Source organism: Panthera leo, chromosome A2, assembly GCF_018350215.1.
Source record: "Panthera leo isolate Ple1 chromosome A2, P.leo_Ple1_pat1.1, whole genome shotgun sequence".
In the NCBI taxonomy this organism is placed as follows: Eukaryota; Metazoa; Chordata; class Mammalia; order Carnivora; family Felidae; genus Panthera; species Panthera leo.
The window spans coordinates 38,416,598-38,431,793 of NC_056680.1; the positions used below are offsets into that span (position 1 = coordinate 38,416,598).

General features: G+C 41.7%; 1 protein-coding gene across 7 annotated transcripts in view; it reads right to left on the reverse strand.

Annotated features, from left to right (window-relative positions):
• The window catches only part of FOXP1 (forkhead box P1), a 465,483-nt gene that overhangs the window by 379,483 nt on the left and 70,804 nt on the right, over positions 1–15,196 (reverse strand). For 6 of the 7 annotated variants that reach the window (XM_042929976.1, XM_042929970.1, XM_042929971.1 and 3 more), the window contains one exon: positions 1,359–1,455. The gene's annotated coding sequence lies outside the window, so the exon portion shown is untranslated. Of the gene's footprint in view, positions 1–1,358; positions 1,456–1,964; positions 2,124–15,196 lie in introns of those variants that run through there. The other variant, XM_042929969.1, reaches the window with a different exon arrangement.

Below are 15,196 nucleotides of genomic sequence, written 5' to 3' on the forward strand. Positions count from 1 at the left end.
CCTTGAACAGGCAGGCGGAGCAGAAAGACAGACAGCACTAACTGCTCTCCTCCAGATACCTTTTATCAGACAAAATATGCAATAACGTTTTTAAACTTAGATGCATCTCTGCTACTAGAAAACAATTCTTAAATGATATGATGATATGAAAACATGTCTGAAGACGATCCCGTTTTTCCTCTCAGGAAAAAAATGAGAAAATTCATGAATTGGAATTGTGATTCACCAAGCTGTTTAAGTATGACTTTCCCTCTTAATTACAACTACGAGTCCAGGAAGCATATTTGCCGAACCAGTCTCTATGTTGTGACATGCAACACTTGTGAAATTCAAACATAGCTGGAGACATCCAAAGCATTATTGTTTATTAAGGACCTTATTAAAGGTGGAAGATCTTAAACCACTTGCAGAATCTGATGATTAAAAGAAATTTAATCGTTGTTCATTGGCATTTGATCTTTAGCCTGCCATAATCTACCCATAGATCCCCTCATCCATATTTGATACTCAAGAGACATTTCAACAGCTTGTCCATCAACTGCAGAGGGGAAGGAACGTACAGAAAAACCACATTACTTAGAAAATAAAAGAGCTTTCCCCCACACTCATTTAGCTCATGAAAGCCCAATATGATTAAAAGGGTGAAGAAGGCAGACTCCACTACGTGAACCAGAATGACTGTAGAGAGCCATCTATTATACTTGTAAGGAGTTTCGAAATTTTCAAAGTGCTTTCATATACATTATATCTTGTTTCATCCTTAAAACTACACCCTGTGTGGTAGGAAGGGCAGGTATTTTTTTTATTATTATTATTCTCGTTTCTTCTTGATAAATGGTTTGCTCGAGATCAGAGGAACCGCTACCCAGGGAGGTATCCTCTTTACCTTTTTGATGCTTAGGTGAGGGGTCAGCAAACTACGGCCTTTGGGCCAAATATGGCCCAGTGGCTGTTTCTGGAAACAGTTTCACTGAACCAGTCAAACCCATTTGTTTACATATTGTGCATGGATGATTGTGATGGCACATCGGGAGAGTTGACCACAAAGTTGCAACAGTGACTGTATGGCCCACGAGGCTGCCAATGCTTATCATCTGGCTGTTTTAGAGACAAAATCTGCACTCTCTGTATCAGATCACCTTTCCACAAATATGATCCAGGTTACAGATCCTACTCTTGCAAGCCAGAAAGCTAGCCTGGAGGACAACAAACTTATTATTGCTGGCTGTAGAATTCTGGCTTAATAATGACTCATCCCATTACCTTCTGAGGAATTACCACATGTTCTACGGGGCCGCCCGCAAAGATGGACCCCAATTCTTAAGCGGGATGCAACAGTAGTAATGTTTGCCACTTACCCTGAGCTTTTAACGAGTCTCACAGCCATAAAAAGCTGGGGGGGTCACTGGTTGGAGGCAGGCATAATGCCACAGGACTGCAACACACGGAGGGACACTGAAAGCAGAGAGAATAGGAGAGGTTTAACTGAAGAGTCCCAATTTTTTTTTAATGTGTATTTATTTTTGAGAGAGGGAGGGAGAGACAAAGCATGAGCGGGGGAGGGGCACAGAGAGAGGGAGACACAGAATCCGAAGCAGGCTCCATGCTCCGAGCTGTCAGCACAGAGACCTACGCGGGGCTTGAACTCACGAACAGTGAGGTCATGACCTGAGCTGAAATCTGACGCCGAACCTACTGAGCCACCCAGGTGCCCGGAAGAGTCCCGATTGTGATGCTTCAAAAGCCAGGCATTCACAGGAGCCTCGGGTATTCCTTGCGGACACGCAACTTTAACATCCAATATGCGATCACGTATCTAAGCGTCTATTTTACCTTTCCCCTTACAGCATCGGCGTTTCATTTGCTCATACGCTGAATTCAGTATCAGAGAACACAGGAGAAGGAAGCAAAATGGTATGCAGCTGGGGAAACTGTCACCTGTGAAGGCACTGACATTTACTTACAAGGAAGAGTTCCTTTAACGCCCGTCCTCTTTCATTGTTTAGGATAAATTCTCATAATGAGCGCGTTAAGCTATCCTGAGAAATAAGGGCCAGGTGGATCCCTGAGTCCAAATGTGGATTCTGCCTTGGGTTTGAGTCTTTCAGTCTCTCCCAATGCATCTAAGCAGAAACGACAAGTGGAAATAAATATATGTGGGCACACATGCACACAAGCACCCTGTTTAGGAAAAAAAAAAAAAAAAAAAAAAAGGACAAGCTATCTCGCCTGGCAGCCAAACACCAAACCTTACTTGCCGCAGCTCATGGCTCTTTTTCCAGCTGCATTTCAAATGCACAACAGGGAGGCCGTGACACGGCCTCCTCATGGCAACAGCCAGCCTGTGTATGTGCACACGGGTGGAGGCTGTGAGCTTTCACGGCTTGGTGAGGTTATGAGTAGAACATTGACCGAGTCCAATTCCAAGTAAGCTGAAATTGCTGACAGATAAGTCAACTCATCCTCAAGCAGTTTCAGAGAGATTTTATGAATAGCAGCCGGTAGCAAGGTTTTGCACGCCAGGCCTTTTCTGCATAGATCCTGGGGACGATAATGCCACCTATGCAGCCCTCAAGGTGACAGGAGCCACCGTAACACGGGGAACCGGAACTCCAGAATGAGTAGAAAGCCTGAGATCCGCCGCGTGCACGTGTGCCGTTCTCTCCCAACAGCCAACTCAGACAAAAATCCACGAGCGACACGTCTTCTAAGTCTCATCAGAGAAGTTGAAACTGAAAAGGAGGTGTATGAAGTTCTCGTGATTTGAATAGTCACGTCGTAGCTCCGGAAACTATGTGGGCTGTCTGTCTACCAGAGCTCGGAAGAGGGTTAAGGGCTGGTGTTCTCAGTGAGCGCCTCTTCTTGGTAAGAGATGAACTCAGGCCAGGTGGGTCCACGTGACGTGTCCTAGGTATGCACTGCCTATGTGAGTGTAAACCGTTTGCCAAATGTATCACGGCTTAAGCATCTTCCTTCTTCGATGAATTGAACGTGCTGCGTTAGCAGCCTCGCTCTTCAACGAGGCAGCTTAAGTGCAGGGTAAGAACGCATCAAAAATATTTTTAAAGATGATTTCAGTTGGCAAAGGCTGTAATCGTTCAAACTTAATTGGTGAACTCATTAATGAGCAACTGCCACCACAAGAAAGAGGGCCATTGTCATCGACTTATCAGAGCAATGAGCTAACGAAGTTAATTATATTGTTTTCAGGGGGTTTACACTTGCTTCCTTTTAAAGTCTACATTTCCCAAACATTTGTTCTGACACTCCATGTGTTTGCTCCCCTTTTTAAAAAACCTATCAGCCGTGGGCTCCTCAAGGAAAAGTCGGCAGATCACAGCCCTAACATCAGGGCAAAGCAACTGGAAAACTTTTCTACCCTTTATTATCTACTTGTAAAATGTTATAAGCCTGTAAACTAGTTACTTTATGAGCCGTGTTAATAATTTGCTCACACTCGATCGCAGGTTTCGCAAACACCGTTTCCAGGGACGGAGGCGGATAATTTGTGGGTCCGGCTTCTCTCCTAAGGGGACACTAACTAATTTGACACAGTAACATGACATAGATGGTGGGGCACACTAATGACCACACTCCAAGACGTGGCTGTCAGCCTGTCGCTCCAGTGAGAAGCAGCTCGCCTTCGCTGCTGCTCAGTACACGATGCTCAACTAATTATTCAGACAGGGACATTAATGAGAACCCTCGTGTTTATTTTCAACATACTAACCAGTGCTTAGCTTCCATTTGTCTGATATGGTCACTGATAAAATGGGTTTCATGAATAGTAAATGTGAACTCCAATACAACAAAGAAGCACTGGAGAAAAAGGAATAGCTGACTGGAAAACTATCCTTGTCGACTCGAGTTGTTTTCTGCCTCAAATGTCGCCAACGACAAAGTGACAGGTACTAGGAAAGGCCAGGAGTACCAGGGAAGCTAACAGGAGTATTTTTAACCACATACGTCCAGGTACAATCTTGACTTTTGACCGAAGCCACTGGATTGCAATATGGTCAAGAGCAACTTCGATCTGAAATAAATTTCACTAAATTTATGACACTGAATACATTTTTTTGGAAGTTGTTTTTCCATGGAATGACCAAAAAGTTTATTAGCTTATATGTGCTTTTTCAACACTAGAAAAGTTTGATCTTTGGTGAAACTACCTCAAATGTGATCTTTACAAACATCACTAAATGCAACCCTCGTTTTTTGTTTGTTTGTTTGTTTGTTTTAAATCTATTGGGAAACCATACCTACTGAGGGTTTTTTCAGAAGTGTTCTTCAACATCCTCTTATACATCCTATTTCTAGGCTACTAAACCTTGCAATCAAGTTCTTTCTACTTTACATTAAATTTCTATTTGGGTATGATAAAGTTTGTCCTTCATTTTATGGTTATTATATTCCTAAAATTTTCATACAATCATAATTTAAAATGAGTAACTTTTAAAAAAGGTATGCTTATATCTACTAGAGGTATTGAAAAACTGAAAACACTCCTGATGTGGTTCATTGGAAAACGTACACTTTGAATTAAGTAACAGTGGTAGTATTTCAACAAATGTTCTCTCTGGCATCTTGATAAGGAATTCTACTCAATACTATGTATGACTTCTGATTTTATAGAACAGCAAAATAAGTAGGAGCCCACATAGATCTCTTTGGGAATGAAAATGTCATTGAGTGTAAAATTTGAAGAAGTACGTATTTCTAAACTTACAATAGATCTATGATTTTAAAAAGTCAAAATACATAAATCGCACCTAACATGTGAGAAGCAGATTCAGATTCCAGGCTAAGTTTTAAACATGTTTTTAAACCAGTATACAGATTCACTCTCTCATGGGCACTACTGTCTCCAAATGATGCTATTTCCAGGGGTACCTGACCTGTTAACAGATTCTCAGATTATTGGTATCTGTGCAGTTTAAGTATGGTAAGTATTCATCCTCCATAATAACCTAAAAAGGTATGGCCAGTGTGTGGCACAGACCAGCTAGATGCCAATCAATTCATTTCTTCTTCCTGGATGCAGAGGAGGGATGTATTTCCCAGCTTCCTTTGCTGTTAGGTGGGGCCTTGTGACTAAGTTCTGGTGAAATAGATCAAAGTGGGTATGTTACTTTCATTCTGACCCTGAAGTTTCCTGAACATCACTAATGTCCTCCCTCCTCCCTTAACTGTGCACCCAGAGCTCCAGTGGAGAACTCCCAGTTCCTGCAGATGGTGGAGTCAGTGGATGGAATTTGCCAAGGGCCCAGAAACACGATCGAGGGCCACCACCCCTGTCCCTCACCAGCCAGCACCAGCCTGAGCTGCTTAAGAAATAAAACTGCACCAAGTTAAGGCTCTGAGATTCAGGAATGTTTGTTATAACTACCGGCATCTCTTACCTGAATAAATAGAGCTTTCTAATTTCTCCCTGGCTCCCAAGTCATACCTGAATCTCCAGGCCACTAAACCTAAACAGAAGCATGGTAAATCTGGAAACATTCCAAACTTTTGCTGTGATTATTTGCTCCTCTAATTAAGCTGTGAATAGAAACTGCATCAGGTGCATGCAGCTTTCCTTCTTCATCTCACAGCCCTGTCAGGAGATCTGATCCCATTTTATAGATGCGAATACCAAGCCTCTAAGAAGTGAAATACAAGCAAACAATGCAAATGTATATCCACTTGACATTTTCCTAATTGAATGCCTCTTGCCTTTTAATATCTAAATTTTATAGAAAATACTTATTTCTAAAGCAAACATTTTTAGCTCTTGCTCATAAAAGAAAAAGTTCTATGACATTCTCCAAAATTAAACAGAACATTTTTAATGAAATGTGTGAGGGGAAGTGTCAAGTTACAATACAATTGGTATTATGTCAGAAACTTCTGTAGAGGTTTTGAAAAGGGAGCAACAAAGGGGATGCGTCTCAGATGTTCTTGGTGAAAAGAAAAAGCCATATTTAAAACATATGTACATATTGTTATGCTGAGATCACACTGGTAATCAATGTTTTACATATTTTTATATTTTAATGTGATAGTAGAGATAGATAGATAGATAGATAGATAGATAGATAGATAGATAGATATGGCATTTGCTATGCTTTCATCATATTTTAGAATAAGGATTGACAAACTTTTTCTGTAAAGGGCCAGAGCGTGAATACTTCAGACTAAGTTGCTAGAAGTTCTCTATCGCAACTACTCAACAAAGTCCTTGTAATAAGAAAGTAACCACAGTAAGTAACACAAATAGGTATTGTGTTCTGATAAAACCTTATTTGCAAAAACAGGTACTGGTCCCGAGAGCTGTATTCTGCCATCTCCTGTTTTAGAAAATTGATTGGTGGGGGAGGGAGTTTGCATACCGACACATAACATTATGATTTCTCCTACATAAAATAATGGGAAATAGTCTTTGGTTAGCATTTTCACCCACGGCATCTGATCGCCTTCCTTTGCCCAAGTTTCAAGGGATAGGTGGATGGCCGTGCTCAGTCTCCATGTGAGTTCTAACCCTGCGGTTCATTCTTCCCTCTAAGTCGTACACCTGTCAAAGGGCTCACTGCCCGTACAAGGCTCTTACAGGTATCCCATGCCTTTTAAACAAAATCCAAGTACTTCTGTGACAAGAAGAAAAAGCTGACGGTTCTGCCCAACCGGCTCAGTCAAGTCTGTGCATTAAGGTAATGCAGACAACAGCCACCTTGGAGTGACCTTATATTAAGGACTTCTTAACAATAAAAGAAAGCAAAATAAATAACATGTAGACTGAAAAGGTCACTAGGGGAATGAGTGCTAGGAGCAAGAAATGACACCTCTAAAGTTTCCAATTTAGGCACGAAGTCTTCCCAAATTAGAATCAAACACTTTTCCTGGTTTTACAGGATGTACCTTGTTAACCAGTTTCAGAATAGGAGCTACGTGTCCAATGATTAAAACAAACAAACAAACAAACAAACAAACAAAACAGAGATAATGTATCAAATGTATTGCCTTATTATTCTCTTAAGAATGTAATGTTGTAACAAGGTTTTAGTTCAGCCTTTGTTTTGGTTTTTGTTTTTTTGTTTTTTGTTTTTTGGGGTTTTTTTGGATGACAGAGTTCAGAGACACGCTTTTTTAAAAAAATCTCGGTTCCCCATTGTTTTATTGTAAAACTGAAGTGCGCAAGGTGGCTTTAGACATAAATGGACAAATTTTATGAATCTGTTTTACCTAAAATGTCAGTAACAATAGAACAAAAGCCAGTAAATGATAGACCAGTCTGACAAAGGAACATTTTAGAGTCATTAAAAATGATAGTGGAAACAGGGAAATGTGTGCAAACGCTTGCTGTAATGTGATATGAAACAAGCAAGATAGAAAAACTGTACCAACTATATAAAAGTAGGTGTCAATAACGAAACAAGAAAAAACAGTAAAACTAACAGTTGTGCCCTGGAGGAAATGGGACTAGGTGAGATTTTTTCTTCAGAATTTTTGTATGTTTGGTATTCAAAAACAAGCAATATCGAAAATATCGGTTATAGAATCTGAAAAAGTTCTCTGAACTTCAAAAAGAAACATCTGTTTTACATTTATACTCATTTATCAGTGGCTTCTGATTGGCTTTCTTTCAGACCAGAAGTATCTTGAGAGCAGAGATTTGTGTTATCTCTCATGTCCCAAACATAGGGTTTATAGCCCCTTACGCACTCAATTCAGATTCCTTGAATCAACTGAATGGTCTTACTTAAGTCCTTCCGGTGGGATTACACGAGTAAATTAAATTTTTATACTTGAGCCCTTAAAAATATGTAAATAATTTTGTTTAAAGAAGTTGACTGCTTGTGGATCACAGCTGTCAGTAAACTGCCTGCTACATAATGACACTTTCTCCCCTCTCCTTTTGCCATGATGACACACGACAACTTGTCTTTTAATAACTTAAAACAATTCCGAGTCATTTGCTCATTAAATGCAAAATACATCTTGATCACCAAGCCTGGCATTTCATAAATATTTACCCCAAATGCACTGCCTGCTTTGAAGCTGGGACGGTAGGCTCCTGATTGACAAGTAACTTCTGGGCAGAAAACGGGAGACCTCTCCCTCACGTCAGCGGGGAGAAGGGCACCGTGCTGTGTTCACACTCACTCTCCTGTGGAGGCTCTTCTCCCAACAGCCAAAAAACACACAGCAAGTGGGATCATCCTTTACTGTTTTCTCTCTCTCCATCCATCTATCTCTCAGACAGGAAGATACACACACGCACACACACACACACACATGCATATCCACCCTGCACAAACTCCATGCTTGCATACTTTCACTGTCTCCCCAGTACTCTGAGAGTAAAGATCAAAACCCTTCCCTTGACCTTTATAATGCCCTCATAATCTGGCTGTTGAAGACCTCTCCACTGGCCCGGCCAAGCTTCTCCCTGAGTTGGAAGGAGAGCAAGAAGGGAGACAGATGACTATAAAGATTTCAGCTTCTTTCCTGAGAACCACCATGATCAGCAAGACAATACGAGAAGAAATATATCTTTACTTAAAAAAAATAGGGCATCACAAAGTAAATACTTAAGTACATATTTTCATCACTTAATGTATCATGAAAAATTTCCCCTATCACCTTCTGGGCAAAAATAAACTGAGATCAGTACACACACACAAAATCAAAGTCTTCAAAAGCAACTTTAGTTTTCTCCTTAAAACCTAACTCTCGGTGCCTAGGTGCTCTGCCAGCCAATACCAATGGCAAGTGGGGAGGGCTCAGGTGGTCCTCACCACGGGTGAACTCTTTTCTCCAAACCTGTCACCTCCAGCAGGAGAACAGAAAAAGCCACCTGCAGAGCATAAACAGGGCCTGTTATTCAAAAGCCAATCTGTGTATCGTCAGACTGATTTACCACTTGGGATAGAATATTTCATTGGATGGCGCAGGGAAAGCATGCTACGGCCTTGGCTCATCAACAAATCTCCCTGCCCAATCCCAGAGGAAGATGGGCTCTTGGTTGGGATTTAAATGAAAGATATTCTCCTCGTGACATGCCTCTGAGGGCTATCACTCTTCCTGATCTCTGGGAGAACAAGGGTATTTATTGATGAACAGGCTACAAAAACAGAAGGTGCTATGCTTCTTTTTGATCAAAGCCCAGTGGCTAAAACCAAAGTAACATGTTGTTTGGGACTATCACATGATAACTAATTCCATTTCATTTTCTTCTTCCTGGGGACACAGGCGGATTACATTGCCCAATTTCCCTGGCATTTAGGCTGAGGCCACATGACTGATTGCTGGTCACTCAGATGGGAGTAGAAACAAGGCCAATCACTTACGAGCATGACAAATACAGTTCCTGTCCCCCCAAAACTACGGGGACCCCACATTCCTTGCAGCAAGTGCAGAATGGGGGAGGCTGAGCAGACACACACTGATGTGAAAAGAGCCCCACGTATACCTTTATCATGTTAAGCTTCCAAAATGTGTGCGCTGTTAGTCACAGAAGCTACAGGCACCCCCACATCCTGCCTAGTACAGTTTACACCTTGTAGCAGCTTTCATTAGGATTTACCTTAAATAAGCACTTCGTTTGGGCTTTGTCTCCACTCCCCCCATCTGGATCCGTGGTACCATGCCTTATTATTCTGTGTATCCTTCTTTTAGAAAAGACTCACCACTACGTCTTCCAAAACTCTGTTGCTGATAAATGGAGTCACAGATCAGTATCAACGAAGAGAGAAAGCATTCACTTGAGATCTAGGTTTCCAGAACCCAACCGTGGGCCAAACCCTGAGTCTGCAGCTGACATAGGTTGGAAGTGACACCACGAACATCTCTGCTTTCATGAGGCCCACAGTCTACTGGGAAACCAACACAAATGCATGGGAATAACCTAAGAAAAAATGGGCCCTATGCCCAAGAGGTCAGAAAAGGCTTCAGAGCATAAATTATCTATAAGCTGAAGATACTGAAGGGGAGGAGGACTGAGCCACGTAGACGAGGCTGGGTGGAGGATGAGGAGAATCTTCCATCGGAGAATCGAATGGAACTCTTGGTCAAAGTAGATGTGAGCAAGCACAAACACTGGGCCCCAGAATAATCTTCTGTTTCTACAATGATTTTAAAAACATAACCTGGGAGAAAGAGGACTTCCAAAACAAAAACAAGGCCAAATATATTATTGAGTAATTCAGAAATAAAAAGAATATTATTACCCTTTGCTAGGTGTCTCAACAGTGTAACTTAATACAAAACACTTGTTTTTCTACCACTGACAGGGAGAAAGGAGAGGGGTTATCCACACTGAAATTGCTTTTCTAAATGATCTGAGAAAATTGGAACAAGAGAAACGAGGCAACTCAGTTCACAGACCACAGCAGTACCTCTTAAAAATCCAACCACCTCCTCCTTTATAAATACCGTAGTTAGCCCTCAGAAAAACAAAGTGGGTTTTATTGATTATTTAGCTCCAGAAACCGACTAGGACAGAGCACTAGAATACGGTCAAAGAGGACGTGTTTTTCTTAGCACTGGGTGACCACTTGGCTGTACCTCTTTACTGGGTCCTGTCTTCCGGAGAAAGTCAACAGTGAGTATGGAGAAGTGGAGAGTCCTTTATGGCACTAATACCCTTACCAAGGGGCTCCCCAACCCCTGATGAAGGCTCCAGTCATCATCAGAATCACCCGAAGGCTTGTTAAAACAGGACTGATGGACTCTAGCCCCAGAGTTCCTAATTCACTAAAGGCCAGGACCAGTGGAGTGGAGTCTGTCTCCAGTGTGGCCTTTTCCAGGGCTCCTTGACCAACCTCAGGGGACGAGGACTTTATCCTCTCTCCCAGGGAAGTCTATTCTCCAGGAAATACTTGAAGCTCTGCAATCTGTTCTCCAGCGGGCACCCATGTGGCTCATTCTGACATCTGACTCAGAAACAGTGAACTTTCAGGGCTTTGCATCAGTCTAAGAAGACGACTCAGCTCTTAGGCATGCTCCCCAGGACCCTGATTACATCTCCGGCCTCTCCTGCTCTCTACCCACCCCCGCCCAGCTCCATCCTCACCAGCCCCTGGCTACCCACGCTGGTCTTCCTCTCCTATACCATGCTCTCATTCCCAACCCTGGGGCTTGGTTCCATCATTCCTCATAAGTGGACAGTTCTTCCTCCAACTCTTCATATACAGAGATCATTCTCAACCCTTACGTCTTATGTCTGATGCTTTTCCTGACTGAATGAAACAGCCTTCCCCCAAGGTATGAGCTGTATAAAATTTCCTTTGTGTATTTTCATTATGGGGAAATATACGGCTCCTTCCTTTCACGATTTGCCTCCCCTGCCTCCCTCTACTTGAAGGGAAACTCCATGAAAGCAGGGGTCTGTTCTGTGTCTCTTCTCACTAGGTACCCATATCCCTCACCAATGACTGTCACACAGTAGGCACTCAAGGGAGGTCTGCCGGATGCCTGAATGACTAAATCAAATTAGCCTATACTATCCTTCATTCAAAAAGAAGAAAAAAAAAAAAAAAACTAAGGAGAAAGTAAAACCCAGTAACTCTCAGCTATGATATAATGAGCTGCAGAGCCCAAAGGGATTCGAAATGCACAAGACAGACTGAAGTTACAGGAATAAAGCCTCTTGGCCGGCATTTCAGGCCTCAGGAAATGAGGTGGAGGCAGGGTATAGGAGATCCTCGTACAGCTCAAACCACCTCAAGACGCCCACCGTCTCCTACCAGCCATTTCACAGAATTTCTGCAAGTTGTATCCCTAACCCTCGACGTCTTGAACTTCTCTTTAAAGTCACCTCACTCCTGCTGCAGGTGCAAGGGCAGCAGAGTAGTAAACTTTTTTTTGCAAGCTGAGCTCCTCCACCCTGGATGACTCTGAAAAACCACTTGTAAGTAGTATATGTTAACCACAGTTCGTAATTTTGTCACAGGTGTTTGACTAAAAAGGGGACAAAGCCTTTTAAGTGAGCCCGCCTCTATTATGTCATTGTGTATATTCCACGCCACACCTAAAAGCTAACAAAATCCTTTCTTTCTACGCCATGGCAACCAGAAGAGGGAACGCTGCATAATTTTGCTAGGGGCATCCTATATGCTCAAAAACGTTCACGCCTTTACAAAAAAAAAAAAAAAAAAAAAACACAAAACAACATGTTAAAGTAGAATTTTAACACAACTTGTCATAAAAGCTGATACGAGTATACTAGAGAGGAAATCGAATGACAGGAGATGTACCTGGCAGTTCAACAGAACACAGGATAAATACTCTTCCTGACGCAGCCAAAGCATTGGTTAGAAGTTCAAACAAGGGAGATGCAGTGAATGAATATTCAAAGTGTACCATACAGAACGATTTTTCTAGAATTATTTTTAAAAAATCATTAAAATGCGCTAAACTTTGTAGCAGCCTGGTGGGGTGAAATCGGTGCCAATTCTGGTTCTGACACTAATTCAATTATTGTGTGGTCTTAGAAAAGTCACTCCCTCTCTCTGAAACCCATAAGAAGTCTGATGCATTCAATTATTCCAAAGGCTCCTTCCAGTCCACACGCGCTTGGAGTCCATGAATGTTTCTGGGCTTGCCTCTTGCACGGACAAAGAAAAGGGGAGCTCACCTCCACCTGGCTCATTATGAAACAAACACGTGGGAACAGCCATCCTTTGAGGGAAGCTAAGGAGCAGGGTGGCTCTACCCTGGTTTATTGTATCTGTTCAAATAAAGTTATGTTTCCATGTACTGCAGGAGGGTGAGTTGATGTAGTAATTACCTGTTACTCTTGACAAGTAAGGTAATTAATGTAGCAAAATACCACTGCAATGTGTGTAAATTTAGACCACCATAATTAAAGCACCCGTCTGTTCAACAAACTGTTCAATTAAGAAAAAATATTGATGGTGTACATTTTTTGAAATTAGAAAACGTATGGAATGAATGAATCTCCCTTGGTTGACATCCATTTCCAGAATGCTTTCTCAGCAGGGAGCATCCATAAAGGGTTATAACGGAGTAACTTCCACTAAAACACAGAAGTATTTTTGTACCTACGCTATTAAGATAAGACTCTCTTTTGAAAGTATTGATTTAGCGTTCTCGTTCCGTAAAACCTGTCAGAAAATGAGTTCAAGGACTATCTGAACCCTAAAACTACAGCCAAGGAGAAAAAGAGCTGCAACGTTATGACTGCACAATCAAGTGATGGGGCTGTTCTCCATTACTACAACTTGAAAGTACCATCATCTCCTTGCCAAGGGCAAATAAAATTAATGTAACTTCTCTGGTACTCCTTGATCAGACAGAGAGTGGTATCAAAGTTGGCTTCATATGCTTTTATTCTGGTTTTTGCCCATGCCTACCAGTCATCTTCAGACCAATGGCTAACAGGTTGAATAAGAAGGCTACTTGGTCCTTCACTTGAAGCAGGATTTTAATCTGCTTTCGAAAAATTCTAGCCACATTGAGTGGCTAAACCAGACCAGAACTAAACTAAAACTAAACCATATCCCCAAAACTAAACCAGACCTGCCATAAGAGAGAAAAAGAATCCATCAGTGACCAGATCAGAGGAAAAGCAGTTCCCTCTGAATACAGTCACGGCGCGGCGGAGGTGGGGGGGGGGGGAGAAGGCACAAAGCTCACAGATATCTACGTAGGGTAGGGTAGCAAAAGTGGGGAACCGGTCAGGGGTGCACCCAGTTTGCTCCAAGGAGGAGATCCCAAGGGTTGTTGTGTTTTTTTCCCTCTTAATTCTTCTACTCAGATAAATTTGGAGGAAGACACAACAAGGTGGCCTGAGTAAAGAAACAGCTGGAATGCAGACAGACTAAACAGTGTGATATGGGCAAAAAATGGTATATGATCTCAGTGTCATTTAGTGACATATACACTTGTTTTGGGATTTGCTTTCACATTTTTGTATAGCCTATCTGAACTTGGGAGACATAAAAATCTAGAAAGAAGTGCTAAAAAGACATCTTCCAGTAAATTCTCAGCTTATCATAGTAAATTTAGGTCCTAATATCTGAGAACTTGGATGTATCCCCAAGTAAAGAATAAAAAGTACAAGGAGACATTCTAGACTGAAACGTGGTGAGGAAATGAAATCATTTCTCCAAGTAAAACACTCTGATTTCACACGTGGAAATAATATTGTCATTAGAAAGACCAGGACGAAGAAATCACTTGTACTAGCTATTGATAAAAACAAGGCTAGAAGGTCCTAACAGGAAAGAGGATTTTGTAAAAGCTGCCAGAGAACTCATAGTACACGGTCATATTAAAGTAATAACTCTTAAAAATGAGCCCTTTTTTTCTTGTTTTATTCTCCTAGTTTGAAAGGATGCTAAATCTGATGATGGTAGGGATGGGGGAAAGGGAGGGGCATGAACTGGGGACAGTGAACATGCCAGATTCACTGAGTACACACTAAAATTTCCAATTCTCAAATGCTGCGTGAACCATCCAGAGAATAAAAGAAAAGTCCACAGTGTTCTTACTCACCGGGTGAACTGACGGAAGATGAAGCACTTATTTCAAAGATGACATCAGATAACATCTGACGGGCTGTGTAATATTACAAAACGTTACAAAACTATTTCACATGGAGTCTACCACGGGATCCTCACAGAGATTACGAGTAAACTAAGGCCAGGAGCAGCTAACTAATATGGCTGCATCCCCAAAAACCAGGGACTATACTAACAAGTGGTTCTCCTTAGAACTGGATAAATGTGGCTCTTGCTCCCACTATGTCAATCAATACATGGAGAATATTTGAATATTTGAGTATTTCTGCCTTAGAAGTTAACAGTTGTGACTCGTGTCTTAAAATTTGTGCCTTAAAATGACCAGGCACACTGGTTAACTATGTTCCAAAACAATGGTAGTTCAAGTTGGTAAGTAATCACCCAAGCTGGGGAAAAGCAAACCTGGTTCCAAATTCTGGTTTAGCCATTTGGTAAAAATACCAACCTAGAAATTGTGAACCTATGAACACACTGAGCTTACATACTCAATTACGCTCAAAATTTGTTCTCCCCTAAAAGGAGGCCCAAGAAAAACAGTACCACCATTTTCAACACTCAACTTCATATAAACGAGTTCTCGGTTTAACTTTCTTTTAACCTTTTCCACTTGACCCTTCGATAGCATTGCACTGTGGCCCTCCCTCATCTCCTAGAACCAATCCAAGAACCATGTG